Source organism: Hipposideros armiger, unplaced genomic scaffold (assembly GCF_001890085.2).
Source record: "Hipposideros armiger isolate ML-2016 unplaced genomic scaffold, ASM189008v1 scaffold_197, whole genome shotgun sequence".
Lineage (NCBI taxonomy): Eukaryota > Metazoa > Chordata > Mammalia > Chiroptera > Hipposideridae > Hipposideros > Hipposideros armiger.
The window spans coordinates 775,390-795,598 of record NW_017731547.1 but is presented as its reverse complement, the minus strand read 5'-3'; the positions used below and the strand labels follow the sequence as shown (position 1 = coordinate 795,598).

At 38.8% G+C, this 20,209-nt stretch overlaps 1 protein-coding gene across 1 annotated transcript in view; it reads left to right on the top strand.

Annotated features, from left to right (window-relative positions):
- LOC109388440 (dystrophin) overlaps positions 1–20,209 on the top strand; it is a 1,592,311-nt gene that overhangs the window by 797,437 nt on the left and 774,665 nt on the right. The window lies entirely within an intron of this gene.

The following is a 20,209-nucleotide window of genomic DNA, read 5'->3' as shown; positions in this document are numbered from 1 at the left end:
ACCTTCAGTACTTCTCTATTAATCCGTGACTTGTAGCTGACTTTCGTAATTCCACAGTAAACCACTGGGCTTTTCTCCCTTGTTATATCTGCGTGGCTGAGGGAATCCTCTCATCCAGGGGTCTAATTTTGCTGGCTAAATCCAGCATGCTGCCGGTTTTTGTATGGCTCAGGCACTCAGAATATTTTTTTTACACTTTTAAATAATTGGAAATAATCAAAAGAAGAATACTACTTCATGACATGTGAAAATTTTGTGAAATTCAAATGTCAGTGTTCAAAAGGTTTTATCAAAACATAGCCACACTTGGGGTGGCCAGTTAGCTCAGTTGGTTAGAGCGCAGTGCTCATAACACCAAGGCTGCCAGTTCGATCCTCACATGGGCCACTGAGCTGCGCCCTCCACAGCTAGATTGAAACAACTACTTGACTTGGAGCTATGGGTCCTGGAAGAATACGCTGTTCCCCAATAATTAAAAAAAAAAAAAGACATAGCCACACTCATTCCTTTGTGTATCGTCTGTGGTTCTTTTGTATTACAAAGGCAGTGTTGGTTCGTTGTCGCAGAGACTGTATGGCCCACAAAGCCTAAAATATTTACTATCTGGCCCCTCATCGAAAAAGCTTGCTGACCCTTGTTCTAGTCAAATGGCTCTCAAAATCTTTGAATATTAGCTATCTTTTTAGGGCAATGACTTCCAAGGACTCTACTGGTGATAGTAGTTGAGATTTTTAACATTCATCAATGGAGAAAAACCATGACAAAAGTAAGTCAGTAAAGCTCTTAATAAGTTTACTTTTTATGAATCCTAGTAGCATGGACATTAATGTAATGTCAGTGAAATATGTGTCTACAGACAATGCTTAGTGGGCACATGGATTTATGGTTCCTTTGCAACAACCCAACAGCGCTCCAACAATTTTCCAAGCAGAGCAATATGGAAACCTAATTGCCTCCCCCTCCTAATGTGTTCAAGACTCTCCTAATACAGAAATTAACAGAGCAAGTTGATTCATGTCAGTCTCTGTCTTCACAAGCTTATTCTTGGCTCCTGCTAGGAGAATGTAGTTGGTTAGGAAAAATATTTTCTGATTACTTTTTGTTTTCAGGAAAGCGGTTTTTTTTTTAAGTGCCTGGAATGAGATGTCCAATTGGGAACATAAAGAATATATTTCTTAAATAAGAGCTAACACTTAGTGAGGGTTTTATTATGTGCTCAGCACTATATTAAATGCTTTATCTGCATAGCTCATTATTCTTCCCAGTAACCCTACAAAATAGGTATGGCTATTATTGCTATTACACACAGCTATAGTACAACGTGCCTGAGCCAGGATTTCCCCTGAGATGGCCTGACTGCAGGATGCACACCGTGTAGTAAGGTATTTCTTCAATAGATATATAACTAAGGTGATCTTATGTCTTGGTCTGCCTGAGTCCACCCCAATTATACCTTTTGTCCCAGCATAATTTTAAATAGCACCAGCTTTCAAAGAGTGCAAAGGAGCAGACCTTTCAGAGCGATTAAATTCAGTAAGTGGTAATTGTCGGCAGGTTGGAATCTGGTTAAAATATTGTAATGGTTCCAGAGGCATCATGGAAACATGACCACCAGCTTCATGGTGGTTAACGTCCCTCTCTCATCCCACGTGAGAACCGCTAGCATTTAACTATCATGCTGATCTTTTCAAAATGACCTCCTTTTCAGCTTCTCTGACACACTGCTGGTTCTGCCCCTACCACCCTTTACCTGACTTGTTTTTCTCCTTTTGCCTAATTCCTGTGGCGGTGTCTCATAAATTCTTCTTTTCGCTCTTCTGAACTTTATCTGAGTTGTCTCCTCTCATGGATCCAAGTATGGATCTAAGTGAATGAGTCCATGGCTGACTCTCTCCCTCAAATTTCAAATTTCACTTCTCTATCTTGAAAGCCACGATCTGGGTACTTCTGCTTATACATCCAGCCAGTGGTTCCATTTTATCTGTAGCAAATGCAAATGTTTGTTGCCTCTAATTATTCATACCTAGTGACTCATCCATTGCACACATATGTTACTTATAATTCATCGCCCTTGTGTCCAAAGGAGTAGCGGATATTGGGAAAAGTATGGCCTTTGAAATCAAAATTACTCAGGTTTGAAGTCTGCCTGTTTTAATTACTAACTTATGATCCCAGGCAAATTGCCAAATATCTGTGCCTCAGATTCACAATCCTCACTTTATAAAATACTACCTGTAGGGGGTGAGTAAGAAGCGTGTAATACAGTGCCTGTGAGGTAGTAAGAATTCAACAAATGCGGTAACTGTTACTCTTGTTGGCTTATGGTGGGCGAGGTAGGGACAGATAGACGTGATGTTGGGAATCCTTGAGGTTGTGGAGGTCATGGCGATGGTAGAGAGGGCACCGATGGTCTTGGGGGCAGTGGTGGCAGAACTGGTGGTAGTGCTTAAAGTGGCAGTGGTGGCAGGGGTGAAGGTCATGGTCATGTACTATTGATGAAAAAAAAATCCCGCAATGAACACCATCTCAAAGATAATGACTAGAACAAAAAAAATGACCTTCTCATCTTCCTCTTCAAAACATCATGGGATGTCTCCATTTCTGTCAATCTCTCTGTCTGACCTTGGTCCTTATTTCTTCTTATTAATTACCTTACCTTATTGGGCAGGTGACATCATTTTAGTCATTTCCCAGGCATTCTGACTGCCGGCTCCGTCCCCTAAGCAATATACCTCACTGTGCTGAGACTTAACACCTCTTCCTGGTTAATCTACCTCAAATTAATACATCTAAAATGTTGCTTTTATGCTGACCCTCCCAACTTGAGATCCTCATAACTCCAGTTGTCCCCCAAGTAAAACACAAACCCCTTCTTATGGTATTCTGTAGTATTCTTACACGAATTTTGAGTCTAACTTCCCCCAAATCTGTCCACTTCAGCCAGTAAATTCCATTGCATACATCCTTTTTGCTATATGCTTTAATGCCGCCCACATACACTTGTCTTATCACCAATCACAACAAAGGAATCCTGTTATTATATTTCTTTATATTTTATTTAGATTCCATATATATATAGTGCCATGCATACAATAAATGACCAATAAATATTTGTTGAAAGTTCAACTAATTATGATAACTAAAATTTTATATTCTGATAGCATTTAAGAATTGTACCTTGCTCTTCATGGAATTGTTCTTAATAATAAATAAATGAACATTCTAATCTTTAATAATTTAAATTTTTCCCATTAGGATATCATTATTTACGCAAAACTATTAAGGGATTTAAAATTCAGCTTTGTGCCACACTATAGTTTCTTAATTATCTAAGGTGCATTTAGTTGATTCCATAATAATTATACGGTTTCTGCGTTTGTCATATTTGCTGCATAAATTGTCCTCCTTGCACTAAGATACACAAAAGTATTTGATGATCTTGGGTCACAAGGTAATTATTTTTAACAGTAAATTATCCCTGCAATTCAGTGATATTATTTTACATATAGGTAATTATCAGAGTGTGGAACTCAGACTAGGTTAAAACTAGATCTATTATCTAGTTAATTGGAATTTATTTAGGAGATTAATTCCTAATCATGTAGCAGTTATTTTAAGAGACTTTTCACAAAAGCTTTTATTTACATTTTTGTTTCATTTGGGTGAAACCAATAGCAAATTGAAGCTTTTCAAAGTAAATGTCACCTCCGTAAAGATAATTTTCTCAAGTAGGATCCTAGCAAATGGATATCTTTGACCTCTAGAGATGTATAAAGTCATTTAGAAATACCTAAATTCACCTAGCCTCTTAATCTTCTCCTAGGTAAGCAGACAGAGCCTAAATTTTGCTTTCTCTGGCCATTTCTCACATGTTTACTAAATGGTAGAATAAATTGCCGAGACAATTACAGACCTGCATTATTATTTTATTTTCTATTTTTCAGCATAACTTTTTTTTCTTTCTTTTTATGCCTACTGACTGAATGACACTAATCTGTGTCATGTCCTTGGAAGGAAGTTAGATAAATGTTAAGTAAGACCTCTCCTCCAATTTTTTGAGATTAATGCCTAAAATATTTTCTTGTTAGATATTTATTTAACTTTGATTCCCAGATTGTAATCAGGAAGTTGTAAGCTAGAACGTTTTTCCTTATTTGAAGAATCTAATTAGATGATGAGTATATGTAAGAGCTAATTTTTAATTTTGTATGTGACAAATTGATCCTAAAGACCAACTTGAGTTGTTGGTCTCAGTAATAACATCTTTGCCCCTTTTACAGTCCAGATAAATAGTACTTTGCTTCGTCTATCTAAGGAGACTAGACTTTAGACTTGTCCACGGTTACAGGTTAATCGAAGTCCAGAAAGATTCAATGACTTGCTTTCAGTTGCAGAATTAGGACTAGTGCTGTCTCTCCTAATTTCCATTTCAGGGTTACAGTTACAATGTCCTGCTTTTTTCTATGTATTGGGGTCAATTGACCTTGGTCATAAACTCCAATTTTAGTTTAGAAATTATTTTTGGTGAAGAATATAAACCTTACATACCATCTTCAGAGAGTCCCAAAACATAACCATCCCTCTAGAGCTCTTAAAATTATTTCTCCACATAAATCAAAACTAAGTTGATAAATATCTTTTGAGCAATGTAAGAATGTGAATTCTAGAGGCCTACGAAGTGACCAGAGAACATTTAGAGCAGCAACACTCAGCGCAGTGCATGAAACAGCAGCGTCACTTGGGAGCTTATTAGAAATGGAGATTTGGGGGGCCCTCCCCAAACTCACTGAATCAGAAACTCCGTAGGCGGGCCCAGGGATCTTTTACAAGCTCTCCAGGCCATTCTGAAAAGCTTTAACATGTGAGAACCCTTGCACAAGAACAGCAGTTCTCCTCTTCAGCATGTATCAATCATCTGGAGGGGGGCCTATTTAAAGACAGATTCTTGGTCCCCACCAGAGTTCCTGACTCAGTAGGTTTAAGGCGGTGCTTGAGAGTCTAAGGTCGGTGTTGCTAATGCTGCTGGTTCAGGGCCCACGTCTTAGAAATCCGTGCACTGGAGCACCATCTCAGTCACAATGCGACTCTTGTTTGTCTTTCCCCAAACCAGCCCCAGTGATGGGAACCATCTACTCCAGGCAAGGCTAAGCAATGCTACTGCTCCACCTCTATTGCTTTATGTTTTCATGATCTATTCAGCATGCCTATGTCACCCACCAGACTGAAAGCTCCCTTGGGTGAGGGTTCATATTTTACTCCTGACCTGGTATGGGGTCTTCTATCTGGTAGGTGCCAATACATGTTTTGACTGAAATGCGCTATAATGGGAACTCATCCTATAAGACACTACACATAGCTCTGCATGTCTCGCTACAGCAGTTGTATGGAAATGAACTCTTCCAGAATGCAAGGCAGAGAGGGATGCTAACGGGGAGAAAGGTAGGGCCATAGTCTTGAAACTGTGGCATGCAGTTTTGTTTGCTCCTTGAGTGAAGAAATTGGTAGTCACATTTATTCATCTAAAAGAAGCATAGTTTTGAGTGCAAAGCAAAGGGAATTTTTACCCAGGAGATCTGAAACACCTCTATTCCCTTACTTCTGATGTTTTCTTTTCTTTTTTTTCCTTTCCCCTCTTGTATTCTACATCAAGCAGTGAAGCTGCTCTCAGCAAGGTCAACAGAGAGCCTCCTTAATTGCGGGCTCCAAAGATTGCTCTTTAATTTTTATCCTTTTTGAGCTTTGTCTGTGCTTGATATTGATGATTAGTCCCTTCCTGAAAATTTTCTCTCCCTCATTTTTCTGGAACATTCTTCGCTCCTGTTTCTCTTCTCCCTCTGGCTTTCTGACTATGTCTTCCCAGTCTCCGTATCCCTTTCATGTCAGTCTCCACAAGATTCAAATTTTGGTTTCATTTTATTCTCATGACACTTTCTTTCCAAGGGCAGTATCATTTATAATCTCGTCTGTATCAGCCATCTATAAGTGATGATTTCCAAATTAATATCTCTAGCTCATCCTCCCTCCTGGGGGTCATTACCTGTGCCATTCAAATGTTTCTTGGGCATTTATACCTGGACTTCTTAACCAAACTCAAATGTGGTTCTGCAGTTCAGACTGCACAACTTTAGAAAATGCCATTCACATCATAGATTGTAAGAACAGCACCTTCTGGACCTAAGCAGTGAACAACCTGCACAACCATTCTTAGTGGTCTGATATTGGCCATATCACCAAATCCCTCCAAGTATGCCTATTAAGTTCTCTTTAATTTATTCCCCTTTTTACCCAAGCTGCCTTCCCCACCTAGTTCAGTCTCCGGTAAGTTTCTGCAAGAAATCTTTAACTGATTTCTCTGCATTTACACTTACCCTTCCTATATATATGCTCTTCACAGTCTCCTGAGGGATATCATAACATGGGTATTTTCATTAGATCATTCCTCTGCCCATAATTCTTGAAATGCATGGCACAGAAATTCCTTTCTGATCTTTTAGCTGCCTACCTCTCTAGCTTCCCTGCCTCCCCCCCCAGCCCATTATTTAACAACATGCCATGCAACTCAAAACAGCCTACGAATTGTTTATTACCAGTACATAATACAATAAGGAGCTTGAGCCAGAATATAAATCAATGCACTACTTGCTTTGTCAATAAAGTTTTGCAATTAAAAAGAAATCTGATGAAATATAATAGTATGCCTAGTGACTTAGTTGATTTATACTTTGGTGACTTTCGTTGTCAGAGACCGCTAACCAATAGTTCATAGACTGGCCAGAAACTGTATATTTAGTGGCACTGCCTCTGCCTCAGCCTTAAGCACTCTCAGATCTCTAAAACTCTATGTTCCCTGAAGCTTCTGTTATTTTGCATCTGCCGTTATCTCTTCTGACGATTCCCTTTTCATTACTTTCCCTTTTCCCACTCCCAGTTTCCTTGCTTCCCAACTAACTACCTTTTCTTTCTGGGATCCTAACCTCCCAAGCATTTCTCAGCCTCGCTAGTACTTCCATTGAAAACACTTGCAGAATTGTAATGCTTTTGGTTTTGCATATTTGTATCTCCAGTAAACTCTTTAAGGGCAGGAGCCATTTATTTTTAATTCTAGACCTACAGTGCTTAACCCAGACGTTAACAAATAGTAAGTATCCAGTAATATTCTTGGGATAGTACATGAGTATCTGTCAGTGTCTTGTCAGGAACACACAAACCACTCTAGGTATGTCAGAGAGAGAAAACATAATACAAGGAATTGGTTAAGCAGGTGGTGGAAAACTGGGATGCAGCAGGGGATGGATGGTGAGGCAACTCAAAACATCTGCAATGCCCGGAAGCTGCGGATATGCCTAGAAATTGAGGAATAGTGCAGGGAGGGGATAGTATCAGAACCCCAAAGCTGGGGCCTTCTCACAGGGACTACCATTGTTAGGATGCCCAGGCGGTGGCTTGGACCATGGAGGAAGGGGCCATCCAGAGGGAACTGAAGCCATAGTGGAGATATAGCTGTTCTAGAAATGCCAGCAAACGTGGAGCCTGAAGGAAAAATTCCTTGGCTTGTCCATTCCTTCTGCCCTCCAGTATTCTGCTAGTGCTTCCAATTGGACAAACCCAAGCGGAAGCCAGAGGGCAACCAATGGTGAGATCAAAGGGAAACAGAAGGAATGGATCTGAGAGCAGATGGGTCTGCGACTGCGCAGATGTGTCCTGGCCTTGGAACTTCCACTCCTAAGCTAAGTGACCAAAGCAAGTCACTTCATCTCACTCAGAATCCATGTCTTCATTTCGGAAATGGCGTTTATATGACTTTCCTTGTTTGCCCTCGCCCTGTGGAAATTTTATTATATGTATGTCTCTTAGTCAGTACATGCGGACCCAGGGAAAAGCCCCAAGACTGAAAACTTAGCCCCGTAAATGCAGGGCAGAGAAAGACCGAAGGAAGAGGCAGGCTCCTCCAGTCTGGCAGCTAACAGAGTTTATGAAGGGAAACTTACACGCGAGGTGCGTCTTGGGTGGCTGCAAGACAAAGTGGATATCCTGCGTGCCACATGGTAGGCATCAAAGAGCTGTGCAGGATAAACAGGTAGGGAATCGTCATTGGTACTAGTATGTGAATGCGACCAGGTACAAGGAATTGCTTTACATGACTGACTAGGTTGGGACAAAGGCCTAGTCCAGGAACCAGCACATAGCAGGACTCAGGGAAGAGGTGCTGATTTAGGTCAGAATGAACATCAATTGCGATCAGATAGTCTGTAAAGAGGTTATTGTGATAAGCAGCCTGCATTCTGGCTTGAGGCCAGCTTGCAGTCCAAGACAGCAGTCATGTTATGGAACAGTCTCCCCTCCACACTCGTGATGATTCTTTTGGTAAAAATATACATCCTTTCCCCAGGAGAAAGGTGAGTTTCCAGTTATTAAGGTAGCACAGTTACCTTTCCATGACCACATTTGTGTTATAATCGAAAATCTTCTGATTCTGATGTCTGCTGGGAATTTTCTTATTCTGAGGTCTCCCCCAATCTGAAACCCGTACCTCTGTAAATCAATGCAAATGAAATGATGCCTGGCTCCTATGGACTGTATTGTGCCCCGCCCCCAGCATTCATATCTTAAAACCCTAATCCCCATAGTGGGTATTTGGAAATGGGGCCTTTGGGAGACAATTATTAGGTTTAGATGAAGGCATGAGTGTGGGGCCTTCATGATGAGATTCGTGTCCTTATTAAAAAAGACATCAGAGAGCTTGCTCTGTCTTTCTCCCCGCTATGTGAGGACACCTTGACAAGATGACAGGGTGACAAGCCAGGAACAGAGCGCTCACCAGAGCCTGACGGTACTGGCACCCTGATGATCTGGCTTCCAGAGCTGTGAGGATGTAAATTTCTGTTGGTTAAACCACTCAGCCGATAGCATTTTGTTACGTCCCTCAGCCTGCAGTGAGGAAGATACTGTCTTGGTAGACCAGTGAGTTTTGCTTTGTGTTTTCACTAAAGTTTATAGAGATTCTCACCAAAAGAAGTAGATGGATTGACACAACTCATGATGCTGGGGAAGTGTACTTCCGAGTGATGCAGTGAGGCAGTAAGTCCACGTCAGATTTAAATGGCCGTCTGCATAGCACTAGACAGTTTCTGAACCTTGACTGGAAGTTATTTCAACTTTAAAGACCAACAACATAAAAGCATGTTGAAGTCCTTTAAACTCAGCGAGCTTTCCCACTGAGTGTATTTAAAGTTTAAATTGCCTCCCACAGGGCTCAGGGCACCAGCTAATGTGTGGAAGCATTCTTTGAACACTCCTGTAGTTAGTATGAGTCCACAGTATTTCAAAACTGTAGTGACAGCAACCGTAGTGTTCTTGTTAATTTTCATATTCATTCATCTACTATCTAATGGATCGCTATGATTTGTGAAGTACTCCAGTTACTGTCACTATAAAACCATACTTATGAGGTCGGACAATTAAGTTCGTGAACTCATCCTAGAGAAAGTGCTACATACCTCATTGCTGAATATCACTATGGTCACCTTTGAAGTATTCCCCTTGGGAAGCTATGCACCGACGCCAGCACCTAGTCCACCCTTCAAAGCAATTTTGGGACTCTTTCTCTGGAATGGCCATCAGAGCTGTCATCATATCACCCTTGATATCCTGAATGACATCAAATGTCTTCCTTTCAATATTCCCTTTATCTTCAGGTAAAGAAAGAAGTCATTGGGGGCCGGATCAGGTGAGTAGGGAGGGTGTTCCAATACAGTGATTTGTTGACTGGCTAAAAACTCCCTCACACACAGTGCCATGTGAGCTGGTGCATTGTTGTGATGCAAGAACCATGAATTGTTGGCAAAAAGTTCAGGTCGTCTACCTTTTTCATGCAGCTTTTTCAGCACTTCAAAATAGTCAACTTGGTTAACTGTGTGTCCAGTGGGTACAAATTTCTAATGAATAGCCTCTCTGATATCACAAAAGGATAACAACAGCGTTGCAATAAGTTCGTGAACTTACTTGTCAGACCTCATGGTCCTTCCCTCAGGAAGCTTGCACTCTAGCGTAAGCAATATCTTGAGGAAGTACTGAAAAATGTGGGAAATACCATAAGGAAGAAAAGCTCATTTCCTGCTTGAGAGTTGAGCATGGAAAGCTCACGGAGAAATTAGCATCTGAGTGGACAGGTAAAAAGATAAGGGAATATTGGACTCAAGGCGAGGGGAAAGGATAATTCAAAAACAGAGGGCAGCCTGTATACCAGCAGCACTTACATAGAGTTGTGAGTGTTTCTGTTTGCCTAGAGCAGAAATGTGGCTATAGGAAGAAAACAAGGGATAGTAAGGGATGAGGTTGAAAAGGTAGGGTGGTTCATAATAAAAAACGATACACAGTGCCAGACTAAGGAATGTGAACTTTGATCTGGTCATGGGGAGCCAATGCATATTTTTGAGAGACAAAGCAATATAGCTACTGTGAACCACACCATTTTGTACCCATCTGAATGTTGGGAGAATTAGGTCAGCTCAACTTCACTCTATAGAGCAGAAAACTTTCCTTTAAAGAGCCAGTCACAATTTTAGGCTTTGGCGCAATGTGGTTTGTTTGGCAACTACTTATGTCTGATGCTGTAGCCAGAAAGCAGCCATAAAAAATATGTAAATGAATAAATGTGGCTGTGTTCAATAAATCTTTATTTCCGAAAACAGGTGCTGGACCAGATTTGTCCCATGGACCACAGTTTGCTTATTCCTGCAATAAAGGGTGCAATTGATGGGATTATTTTACTGTTGATGATTTTTATTGATTTGTCTTTCTGTCTTTGTTATAGCTTTCTTTGCAGTTTTTATTCTTGTAATTGCAATAATGGCTTTTCCTTTACCAGTCCTTAACAAAACACTAGAACAATTACCTCTGCCCTCAAGTGAGAAAGTTAAAAGTGGCATAGGGCTGACTTCAACCCAGTAAGAAAGAGTCATGGAGGGTAACAATCACAGTAGCTAAAAAGTAAATGGCTTCTATCATGTGTCAAGCATGCTTTGAAATATTTTATACATATGAACATATTTAACTATTAAAACAGCATTATAAAGTCCTTTTTTTAAATCATTGTCCCGCTTTGCAAATGGGAAGAACGAGGCACAGAAAAGTGAGGTGACTTCTCATGGTTACAAAGTTTATAGGAAGCAGTGCGGTCAGGATTTGAACCCAGACACTGGCATAGCATGCTGTATTCTTAAACTCCGTCAGCCTACTTTTTAATGAGAAGTTAAAGGTGATTTCATTAAATTATTTAGCAGAAATTAAAAACTTGACTGAGGCTGTTACAGAATTTGTCAAGGTCTCTCTATAGAAACCGTGCACTTTTCCTAGATTATAACTGTTCTACATTCTGAAGTCTCATAGACTCTAGCAAGGGTCACATTGGAGCATTTGATTATTTTATTTGATTTTATTATTAATTTAAAAAATTTATCATATTACTCATTTGCTTTTTACTATTTTAAATGCAGAGATCTTTTTCCATGAAAAACAATTCTTTCAAAGTTAGTTTGTTTTTTTTTTAATATCAAGGTCTAAGTGGGAGTCCCATATAACTGAACTATTTTTCCAAGTGTAAGACTTTCAGTGCTAACCATTGGCTTAGCCCAGTTATATTTTATAAGTAACAACCTTTGTCATCTATGCACCATATCAGTTCTGAAGTCAGAAAACACATCAACAGATTGGAAATTTGGGGATTTTACAATAGGAAATTAAGGAAGATTCCGAAGTAAAAATAATCTAGGAAAAGTATTTTATAATGCCATGAGGGTATCAGTTACACAAGTAGGGATCATAGTTTAGGTAAATGAAAATGTTTAGAAATAATGTCCCAGTTTTAGAGACTCGAATCAAATTCTGGTATAATCCAAAATAGCACAGTAGTAACCACCAGACTTGACTGTATTGCAACAAAAGAGACGTTCATGTTGACTTTTCCTTAATGTTTTAAAAAATGGACATCCCTTTCATTTGGAACAAAGGAGAATAAGTGTAGAGTAGTGGAAATCTTTGGGTTTAGACAGACCTGGTTTCGAATCTTAACTCCATGCCTCACGGTGTGTTGAAAGTAGAGGAGGTCTCTAAATCTCTGTGTTCATGACCTATGTATGAATATGAAGATTATAATAACTGTGTAGTTACTGTGGGAGATGAATTGATTTCTTTGTGAAAGCATGTGACATGAACATGATGCTTAAAATACTATTTTTACTTTTTTCCTTTGGAATTTGATTGTCTCTAACATTACCATTTAAAAAACTTCATCTAGATGGTATAGGGATGTAATCATATGCAGATTTATGGAGTATGAGTGTCTACATATAAATGTTCAAAAATTAGGTCAAATTAATGAACTGGGGGAAAACTATGGGGTTATGAAGTCCAAAAAATGCTACAGTATTATTTGGATTAAGCATGTCTCCCCAAGTTGAAGACGTTTTCTCAAGGGAATATTTATAGTATGACTTCAAGATGCTTTTGTGTGTGTGTTAAAATGGCTTGAAGGCACCTTAACTGTGCATCTGAGGGTCTCTTACTAACAAGTTCTTTTTACACCATTTTATCTATATCTTTGGACATTTTATGTTTCTCTGTAAGAGAATTCCCATGAAAAATCCATTTGTCACCATGTTATCATTATGTAGATAAGAAAATAAAAAAGAAGCCCAATTGAGGACCAAACTGTGAAAGGGAATGTGCGCCCTCTAGTGACCCACATTTATTTCTCACAAGGGCATATACAGCTTTTCTTTTTGTTTTCATCATTTCACATAAACATCAAATTCGATTTTAAAGTAAATGGCTCAAGATTTTCAACTTGAGCATATTACATTGTATGACCATAGATTTATTACTGTGACATCTGTCACTTAAGAGGATATTTCTATTAATCTGTGTTAAAGTGAAAATGAAAAATAGGTTATAGCATCTGTGGCTTAGCAACATTTTATCTCCAATACTCTGGATCATACAGCTTTCATCCATGTGCTTTCACACTCCTTGGCTTTATAGCTAATTCCTTTCATATATAATAGCTTAGAATTTGGGCATTTTCTTAGTTTTTAAGATGTGTTTCCCTGAAAGATATATTAACAGAGGATGTAAAAGCGAGTTCTTTTCAACCATATCACATTTTAGAAATAAATATTACAATGTATTTTTAAATGGTTAAAATTGGTTTCCAAATTAAGGTAAAAAGACTATTTAAAGTAGTTTTTCTCTCCCACATGTTAAAATAGTTTAGTTCACTTTTACTATTTGGAGAGAAGCAATATTTTCATAGGAGTTTGATTCTGTTTAGTACAATCAGCTATCCTAGAGGTACAGAGATTAATATCAGTGCCAGATAACTCATGGAGTTTTCTGGCATTTATAGCTTAAAAATTTTAAATCATTGGGTTTGTATCAGAGGACAGATATTTTAAAAGACATATTTTATATACATTAAATCTATTTGGTTTGCCATAATGGACAATAAAGAAGACAGACAATTTTAAGGACAAATTTTATGTTTTGGGTGAGAATTTGGATTTTGAAGCACTGTTAAAAAGGCGTATTTTAGGATAAGGTAAACTACATAAATTGACTGTTTAGTGTCTTTTAAAGATGCATTTCATTTCAGTGCAATCTGGAATCATTAAATTTAACTGTACTGAAACGTATTATTTTATGAGTGATGCACTTAAACTTACACATATAAAACTAGAAATACATTTAAGGTTGTAAAAAAGATCATGGAACCATGAGGAAAATAGATTATCTGATAGGACTGTTAATGTAGCCAGTGTACATTAACTGAGGACAGTGTCCTTTCTCATTTGTCATATTTTGTTTCAGGTGCTTTGTAAACTGCTGAAGAGTTTACAGGGTTTTATTATAACTGGGAATTAGAACATCCTTTGCTGTTATTTAATTCGCTCACTAGATGAACAGACTAATGTAATTGGACTATCAAAGCTGCAGTGTAGGTCAGGCTAACCTCAGCTTTGTATCTCGGGTCAAAATTGCTTTAATCATGAGGTAACTAAACATATTTAAGAGTCATTTTTTTTTATTGGGTAACACTGTGTTTTTTCCAGGACCCATCAGCTTCAGGTCAAGTAGTTGTTTCAGTCTGGCTGTGGAGGGCGCAGCTCAGTGGCCCATGTGGGAATTGAACCGGCAACCTTGGTGTTATAAGCACTGTGCTCTAACCAACTGAGCTAACCGGCCTCCCCCTTAAGAGTAATTTTTAAAGAGTATTTTTTAGTTTCTATTTTAAGACCAATTTGAGGGAAGCTTTTTAGTTTTTGCAGTTTAAAGGAAAAAGTAAAGGAAGATCAGAGAAGTTGAGTGATTTTCCTGAGCAAACAGTATAAAGATTAAGATGGGTGATTAAAACCTGTGATACCTGCCTTTCAGTTCAGTGATTTTTTTTCCACTGCACCATGTTCACTTTACATTTAAAACACACACAAACATTTACACACAAATTGTCACATGCACCACACATTAAAAAACTATCAGGCAATCTTGTGGTTCTGTCTTTCCCCCTCCCACCAAGCAAAACACACCCACACTGTACACACCCACACCCACACCCACACACACACACACACACACACACACATGCACACCCTATGAGTGTATGCATAGACAATATTGATTTTTCTAAATGTTGATGTTTTCTCCTGGTTGATTCGGACTTTTCCTTTTAATAATATTCTATAACTATAAAAGTATAATAATTACCCATGTACTCAACACATCTCAGAGTCCTAAAAATACTTTATTTTTAGCCCTGACAAGTTTTATGCTGGATTTCATTTGCCGTTTTCTAAGCTCTCTCGGATTCAAATTTCATTTGTAGTCTATTTGTTCAATTTTTCAAAGCAAGTAACATGTGGAAACGTGGGTGGGAGGGATCAGTTTCCCTAGATCAAGGGTGGGCAAACTTTTGAGACGGAAGAGCCGCCAGGGGTCAGCAAAATGCAGCTCACGAGCCACATGCGGCTCTTTGGGTACATACATGTGGCTCTGAAGTAAAATTGAAAATGAAAATACAACTATCACAGTTTCATTTATAAAATTTTTAAAGGATATTATTTACACAATGGTGATTATGTAAAAATATATGTATGGCTCTCTAATAATTTTTAAATTGTTGTGAGAGACAGGATTGGCTCTTCCAGGGGTCAGCAAACTTTTGAGATGGAACGTGCCCAAAGAGCCGCATGTGGCTCGCCAGCCGCAGTTTGCCGACCCCTGCTCTAGAGGAAAGGTTGGAAGAGGAAGGGTAGGGAAAAGTTGATGGAGAAAACCTCCACAGAAGTTATTTGTCTTGAACTGAGTCTTGAAAGATGACTGTGAGTTCATCAGATGGTCCAGGATGAGGAGAGTACCTTTGTGACAATATGGAATTAAAATCTCAATTTCTAGAACTCTGAAGAACAAAGATGATTATTAACAATATGATATGCACAATTTTAAAATCTTAAGGTCACCTCCGAAAAGATTTCTTTCATATTGTAATACCAATGAAAAAGAATTGCAGTTTTGAATCCATGAACATGCAAACATGTGTTCTAGCTAATTAAAATTTACATTAATGTTGGTTTGTTGCATCACCTCATTTAGGACTAAAGCTTTAGGGTCCTGTAAGAGTTCACATATTTCACAAGCATCAACATTCTACTTTCAGGCTTCTAAAGGTGAGGCTCATAAGTTTTTATGAAATTCTACGTGCAAAGATGTTTAAAGATGTAAAATGGACATTCATAACCTAGCTCACTAATCAAATTAGCTAAGTCTGAGAGCTTGGAGGATTTCTACTTCCAAGGTGTACACATTTGGGAATGATGAGTTCCCAAATGGTATATTGCAAGTGACTGAATTAAAGTTTATGAAAATGTGTTAGTTTAATACTTTATATAGCAGTCTCCATACAGAAGATTAACAGAACACAGTGCCAATTAAGAGGTTCCTCTGACATAATTAGCACTGTTGTCTTGTCGCACGAGTTCCGTATGATGAGTTCTGTTGAGAATTCAAAATTGACAACTTCTTTAGGTGCAAGTATTTCTCTTTTTGGGGGGATGTGTTTCTGTGTTTTGTCTTTTGATTTACTGAAAATGTTTACACACACCATACACAGATATATCTCCCAATTTTGACCATGAGGGTGTGTAATTCATCTACTTGGCATCACCTTTATGGGAAGTTCCACTGGATGAAGGCGAGTCCATTTCTACACTATGATCCCGAGGGAAAACTTGGACCTTCTGACTATTTGGCATTTATACACCATGCTTTTTGATATTTTGAAAGTTCCAGAAAATGGAAGATCTCTTTGGAAAATGACCTTGGTTTGGTAATAAGCCTGTTGGGAAAAAAAATGTAAAGACATGGTGCTCTGTTCTATGGGACTTGACACATTTTGGTTTTGTGGGTTTGTGACGAGTGCCTCTGTAAAGGAGAGAAAATTGTCACTTCACTGCTAATCATAAATAATAACAAAGATGAGATTTTAGGATATACTTGAAAAATAAAGGACAGAATATTCATCAGTAATTATAGGAGAAAAAAATCATTTTGTGAAGAGGGAATGCGAAGTCAGTTTCCTTAGTAGATAAAGAGGATTTTACGCGGATAAAGTTGGACTGGATTTAAGGGATAGAGTCTGTCTGTGATAACATAGTGAAGTACATTAAGTACAGAGTGAAGTGTGTTATGAGAGTCAGATGAGTAATGGACTGATTCTGAGTGTGTAGACGTCCATGATGAGCAACTTAACTAGATATCAGGCCATGAACATTGGTTTGTGGGTTTTAAAAGTGCACATAAAAAGAATTAGTAGAAACGAGTGGTTTTATGTAGAAAGAAAAACACACGCATAGAATCTAAGATTTAATGTGAGATTGAAAGTAATCCTTCAGTGTTTTTCTCAAGGGTTTTTGAGAAGGTAACTGAGTTACATCTGTCTGATATCTTCAGTTGGTGATTAAATACACAGCCTCGGGTAATCAAAAGCACGGGTCGAAAATACCCCTGGCAAAACACTGGGGAGAGTAGATAGCACTCACTTTATAAACATGAATGGATTTCAATCAGGAGAATCTGTTCATTTGCCATACGTCTCAGCAAAGATATCTGTAAAAAAAAAAAACATTCAAGAGCAGTGAAAATGTAAAAACTAGGGGGCAGACCAAGGAAAGTGATGAGGTAATGGCTGCCAAATTGATAAAGAATAAAATAAATGAGCAATTGTTACTTGAAAGCCAGGGTTTGAGTGGGAGCCAAGAAGACCTTGTTCATTTTGCTAAAAGCAGTGGAAATGCCACTGAGACTAAGCATTGAATGTGGGCCATTGGCACTCAGTGAGACTGCATGGCAGGCCTTTGGAAGCTCTGCCTCTGCTTCTTCCCCTTCACCCTTCCATCCTCGTTGCTGGCACAAGGAGGTGGGGACGCCTACTGGCAGGATATTGGAGGGGAAACAATGCTAGCAGCTGACTGTTAACGCCTAGAACTGCTAAGGGATGGTGTTGAATGTTAGATGTTGGAGTGGAGGCTCACTGTATATTACATTGAGACAGAAAAAAATTTCAGTAATGAAATCATAGCTATGGTTGAAGCAAAAAGCCCAAATGGAAACTACAGAGGAAAAACGTCAAAATAAGATTAGGTGAGGAATAGCTCAGAGCTTAAAACATGTAAGAATTGTGTTTAGGCTCCGCCTATTCCCAAAGGAATCAAGATATCACCATGATGAAAAAAAAGGAGTAAAACGGAGTCTAACAGCTGAGAATTCTATATACTCATTGATATTTTGTTTCATTCCATTTCGGAAAGAAAGTGTAACATATTAACCCATGTGCCTATGAATAGATATTTTTCCCTCCTAGGTAAAGCACTCTGCTCACTAGTGCCCTAGAAAAATTTAAAATCCCTTTTCAAAAACCTGTATATCAACAAAGTACAATCACTCTCCAAAGGGATTTTTATGTAAAAGGGAAGTTCAAACACCTTGTGCAATCTCTTTCCAAATTTATAAAATCAGACAAAATATAATAATTGAATGAGGAAAGACCCCTTTGTGGAATTTCCTATCCTGTTGTCTGAATTGATCTTAATTATTAGAACCACATGCCAGCTGGTGCCCCAGCCTTTCTTAAACTCTTCATAGACTGAGCAGCAAACAGACGGTTACCATGGTGTTGACTCCACAAAGCCTTCATTGTGTGGAGATAACCAATTTACTTGGCAGAGCCTCTAGTCTTGAAGCTGATTTAATCTGAGTTCATTAAAGAGGTGTTTTTGATTAGCCAAAAAAAAAAAAAAGTTACAGTGTGAGCTGAGCCCAGTTCTATGTCTAAAGCATTTTATTTGTAAAATACATGCTTGACTAAACCAAATTCCCTGATAATGTGGACACAGGCATTTTCATTTCTGTTATCTATTCAGTTTAATGCTGTGTCTGTCATATTGTAAGCACTTGGTATACATTTTGTGGCAGAAACGAAGGGAGATATGTAACTTTTCAAAGGAAACATACATAATTTCACATTTTTTTCAGAAAGACAGATGTCAAAGTATTACGTATATGATTTTTTTTAATTGGGGAATTGGGGGAGGGGAACAGTGTTGGGGAATTGGGAGTGTTGGGGAATTGGGGAAGGGGAACAGCCAAGTTGTTGTCCTTCAGTCTTAGTTTTGGAGGGCACAGCTAGCTCAGCCCCAAGTCCAGTCGTGCTGCTCAGCTCAAGGTGCTGTGTTCAATTAATTGCATAGCCACCATCCCATGCAGGAGTTGAACCAGCAGCCTTGTTGCTAAGAGCGCACGCTCTATCCACTGAGCCATCCAGGAGGCAGCTCAGCTCAAGGTGCCGAGTTCAGTCTTAGTTGCGGGTGGGCATAGCCCATCGTCGAACAGGCAGTCTTGTTATTAGGTGCAACTGCTCTCACCAGCTGAGCCATCCTGCCATCTGTTGGCAGCTCAGCAACAGCTCAGCTTGGGCGCAGCTCACTGGCCCATGTGGGAATCAAACCGGCGACCCTGTTGCTCAGAGCTCGCACTCTTGAGCAAGCTCTTAACCAACTGAGCCACTCAGCTGGCCTTGTATGATTTTTTCAATGAAAATTATTTACTTTCAAATGGGCTAAATAACCTTTGTTTCCCCAGCGGATTGGAGATGGTGGTAAAGGATAATTATAACACGTGTGCAAACAAGAGCAATGTAAATTTCAGGCCTCATAGAAAACTTTCTCTAACATAGGCCTTAGCAGTTCTCTCCCAGCTGTGATGCCAGCTTCGCACCTTGAATCAAGTTTTAGTTTTGTAGACCTGTAGGTGGAAGTGAGCAGCCTTTCCAAGAGACAGTCTGAACCAAAAGGATGTGAGATCAGAGAGAGCAAGTCTAAAGGGGGAATTTCAAAGTGACTGGTGGATATTTACATCTCACTTTTATGACTAGGAGAATACTTGGTGTGTAATTGAGTCAGACTGGTTTAAAGAAAGAGGGACAAAATTGACCAAAGTGGATTTTACCAAGAAGTCAAGTTTTCAAAATAGAAATCTTCTAGTGGATAGGTGGATAAGAGTCAGTGAAGGATATCTCTTCATTGGAGGAGAGACAACACTTAAGTATAGCTCTGAGCTCCCTAAGAAATGTGAAATGAGATTTGTTTCTAGAAGAAGTACTTGAAAACAGCGCAGAGTAGAGTATATGGTTAGGTTTGTCAAGGCCAGATCATATAGGACCACGTCAAAATTTGCTCTTTGTCCTAAGACAAACAGAGTCTTTGAGTGTTTTTATGAATGAGGGTAACATAATCAAATAGTCCGTAGACAAGATGGGAGGGTTCCAGATTGTTTGCTTTTTTGGTGTTAAGTTATATGGGTTCCTTATATATTTTGAATATTAACCCCTACTGGATGTATCATTGGTGAATAATTTCTCCTATTCAGTAGGCTGTCTTTTCGTGTTGTTGATGGCTTCCTTTGCTGTGCAAAACTCTTTACTTTGATGTAGTCCCATTTGCTTATTTTTTTCTTTTGTTTCCCTTGCCCCAGGAGACATATCCCATACATACATATATATATATATATATATATATATATATATATTACTAAGAGTGATGACAAAGTTTATTGCCTATGTTCTAGGAGTTTTATGGTTGCTGGTCTTACATTTAAGCTTTAATCT